The 4,292-nt window shown below is 38.3% G+C and overlaps 1 long non-coding RNA gene across 1 annotated transcript; it reads right to left on the bottom strand.

Moving 5' to 3' along the window:
* Window positions 1-848: 848 nt before the first annotated feature.
* LOC141333071 (uncharacterized) lies at window positions 849-1,917 on the bottom strand. Its single transcript, XR_012355371.1, has 2 exons — window positions 1,446-1,917; window positions 849-1,129 (listed from the first exon to the last, which is right to left on the bottom strand). It is a non-coding gene; the product is annotated as an uncharacterized lncRNA (long non-coding RNA).
* Window positions 1,918-4,292: the final 2,375 nt, after the last annotated feature.

Below are 4,292 nucleotides of genomic sequence, written 5' to 3'. Positions count from 1 at the left end.
TCGCTAGTCTTTAGACAAAAAAACAAAGTCAAAATTACCAAAAACACAAGAGTAAGTGTGGAAGTGCCAGTGGCTCAGTGGACTGGGCGCATACTCCCTGCACGGGAGGTACCGGGGTTCAAGCCCCAGACTGGTTACCGAAGCACGGTTGCGTGGCGGTCGTCCGGTAGTGCGCTGTGACAAGCTGCAAAGCGGATCAGAGCACGACCTGACACGACAGAAGGTTACAGACGAAGGGGGAGTAAAGATCCAGACGCTCCCCCTGGGGCTTCCCAGACAACATCGAGCAGCGGTTATACAGCACAAGTCCAATTTTTAAGTTTCGACTTATAAAAATTCCAGACACAGGCTAAGTACAAAATTCTTTTTTTTTTTTTTTTTTAATTATTATTAATTAGTAACAGCCCATCCTCTTTAGGCTCCACCCACACAGCAGCTTATTTTACCTGCAAAATGCTCCACCAGGATCGGATTCAGGATTCATCAGGCTCCAGTCCCATCCCTCTACAGACTGACACCTGCACATGGAGAAGGGTGTGTTTGGCCCATTTGAAGGTATATCAGACATTTGCTCACACAGAGATGAACAATGGCTCAAAACTCATGGCCGAATCACTCACAAATTAAGTCACAATATTACTGCGTCACATTACTGCCATTCAGATGCACGCTTTGCTGATAAAACTACAAACTAAAAATCAACCACAGCTTATCCAAAGACAAATCTAAATTTGTCAGATGCACACAAACCTTACTTTAAAAGACTCAACAGCTGATTAGAAGTAATAGTAAGTAATTGGAGAACTGAGATCAGAGGATCTCTGAAAATCATGAACTGCACACAAATATCACATTTAACCTTTTATTATGCAAACACTTTACACACAAATCACAGTGATCTTTCTCTAATGCAAGGCATTTGTTTAAAACAAACGGCCCGTCAAAACATTTACCCAGAGATTGGGTCCGAGCTGGTATAATCAGACGGGTCCAAGAGCTCAAAGGTGCATTACAGCAGCAAACTGTGAGCTTTACTGAGTCCAGAAAAGAGTCAAAGGTCAACGAGGATCCAGCAGTTGCTTCCCTGTCACCTCCTCATGAAATCCAGCAGCTCTGAACCAGAAACACCCTACAGACAGAAAGCAGAAACTCAAAATCAGCTCACAATTCACCAACAAGTTCTTTCTGTAAGAAACCACAAGTCTCAGACAGACATATAAGATGAATGTTAAACAGATTGATGTGTGGTGAAATGATTCGCAATTAATAATAATAATAATACAAAATGCAGTAAAATGTAGCTTAAAGTACAAATAAATCACAATTAAAATGTACACACGCTGAAATTAAGCAATTTTAAGTGACAATAATGAGATACAAAATTAAGGACATGCTAAAAGTTACTTATACATAAAATGTTTTATCGACAAAAAAGATTGACTTACCACATTCAAAGAAAACTTCTCTTTGCGCACGTGTTCGTGCAGCTTCTTGTGTGTTACGCTGATCTCTAACAGGTGTGCGGTTGTTAATCACGTTGTCAACCAATAGGATTACTGCTAGGAACTATGTGCGATTAAGCGAAACACCCAGTACGCCTCACGATGCTGGTGTGGTTTCGGTTTTTAACAAATAAGTTCGCGTTTTGTTTGTGCAAACTATGCGTTTTCAGGCTCAAGAAGGTGGGCTGGTTTTGACCGGGTTTCGTCACCAAGGTAATTTACGCTACACGGATACCAGAGCAGGTTTGTCTTTGGTTTGATCATGCTGCGATCGATTTACCCGATATCGGTCTGAGTTAGGAATGACGTCACACCCAAGTGGAGATAGAGACCTCAGAAAAAATGTAATGGAGTTCACTCATATTAGCATTAGCAGTGTTTGCAAAAACAGGGTATTACATCGCGTTTTGTAAATGCAGACACTCACATACACCACAGCAACATGTTGACAGATAGAGCTTGGGCAGTGAGTGTCTAAATTATTACACGGGTATATTTGTAGCAATAGCCAAAAATACACTGTATGAGTCAAAATGATCGATTTTTCTTTTATTCGGATATTAAGATGTTCCATGAAGATATTTTGTAAATTTCTCTAAATGTATCAAAACCTAATTTATGATTAGTAATATGCATTGCTAAGAACATTTGGACAAATTTATAGGTGATTTTCTCACTATTTAGATTTTTTGCATCCTCAGATTTCAGATTTTCAAATAGTTGTATCTCGGCCAATTATTGTCCTATCCTAACCATATATTAATGGAAGGCTTATTTATTCAGATTTCAAATTATGTATAAATATAAATTCTAAAAAATAGACCCTGATGATTGGCTTTGTGGTCCAGGGTCACAAATTGGCACTTTTTTTGTGTTTTTGGGGGGGCCAAAATGTGTTTGATTTTATTGCTGAAATGTTGATAAAATGCTACTTTACAGTGGAAAGTTGTTCTTTTAGGCTGATGATACATGAGACCACTTTTTAAGCAGTGATGTAAGAAATGCCGTTTCTGGGTCCAAGCCTCAACTCGCTTCACTTGAGAATACTACCTCAGCAGCTGTTTATGAGCACTGTTTATTCATATGAAACATTTAAGCTAAATGTTTTCAAATATATGGTGTACACTACAGTCTCTGTGCTCACAGCATCCCAAACACAAATTTTTAGATTTACTTCTTTATTTATATTTTCATTGTCTGGCTATCTGCGATTTTGGTGTGGAGTTAAAGGTTAGGGTTATAATTGTTGGTAATATTATATCACATTGGGAGTGTATATTTGTACCTTTTGTGATAGAGCATTTGGACCCGGGAAGTAGACGCATGATGTCAGACTTAACAAGTGGATGGTATTTTTCACCAGCTTTAAGTTGATCGCATACATTTTTCTCAACAGTACATTATAATGTTGTTTGCTCATTTTGAATACATTCATGATTAAAAATGATGATTTTTAATAAGTTTATTTTGCTTAATTGCAGAGTTCTTTTCTTTAAGCAGTGGGTAGGACTAACTAACAAGCAGTAATCCTATTGGTTGACAATGTGATTAATACCCCGACACCTGGCAGAGATTAGTGACAAGACAAACGCTGTGCAGCATGTGAGCACAGAGAAGTCATCTTTGAATGTGGTAAGTTATTATCTTTTTTTAAGTTTATAAGAGCTTAAGTGACTTGTAGCATGTTTTTCATTTTGTATCTTGTTGTTGTTGGTATCTCATTATCTTTGCACATCAAACCAGTGGGTTTATAATTATGACAATACATACATTTGTTGTCCCAAGTACCCTTACAAAAATTAACTATGGTTTTAGTACAACCAAAAAACATGGGTGTTGTTGTTAAACCTAGTAACCATAAATCACCAATGGTTTTGCTACAGTAGTCTATAGTTTATCCACTGTATTTGTACAGAAAGGTTAGCCTACTCTTTTAATGGAATAAAAACATGGTCAATTTTTGTATGGGTAGTTTTAAAGACTTCTAGTTGTTTACCTAGACCCATGCCAGGAAATGGCTTAGGCCTACTTCTGTTAGTAAAATAAAGTAGATATTGCTAATTAAGAACTTGTTGGTGAATCGTGAGCTGTTTTTGAGTGTCTGCTTTCTGTCTGTAGGGTATTTCTGGTTCAGAGTTGCTGGATGTCATGAGGAGGTGGCAGGAGAAGCAGGGGAGTGTCCTTCGATGAGGGGAGTAACTGCTGGACCCTCATTAACCTCTGGTCTTTTTCTGGACTCAGTGAAGCGCACAGTTTGCTGCTGTAATGCACCTTTGAGCTCTTGGACGCGTCTGATTATACCAGCTCGGACCCAATCTCTGGGTAAATGTTTTGGCGGTCCATTTGTTTTAATGATCACTGTGATTTCTATGTATAAGGTGTGTGTACAATAAAAGGATAAATGTTACATTTGTGTGCTATTCATAATTTCCAGAGATCATCTGATCTCAGTTTTCTAAACATTTGCTGTTACTTCGAATCAGCTGTTGAATCTTTTCAAGTAAGGTTTGTTTATCTGACAAATTTAATTTTGTCTTTGGATAAGATGTGGTTGATTTGTGATTTTGAAGTTACAACGGTCCAGTTTATTTGTCCTTAACAGAGCTGCTTATCTTCAAATAAATGACTGTTTATCAGCAAAGTTTGCATCTGAACGGCTGAAATGTGAAGCAGTCATTGTGAATCGTTCAGCTGTCAGTGATTCGGCCATGGAACGGAGTGTTGAGCTGTTGTACCTCCAAATGGGCCAAACACACCCTTCTCCATGTGCAGGTGTCAGTTTGTAGCACA

Source organism: Garra rufa, chromosome 4, assembly GCF_049309525.1.
Source record: "Garra rufa chromosome 4, GarRuf1.0, whole genome shotgun sequence".
Lineage (NCBI taxonomy): Eukaryota > Metazoa > Chordata > Actinopteri > Cypriniformes > Cyprinidae > Garra > Garra rufa.
The sequence above is the reverse complement of the archived record's forward strand: the minus strand, read 5'-3'. Positions and strand labels throughout refer to the sequence as shown.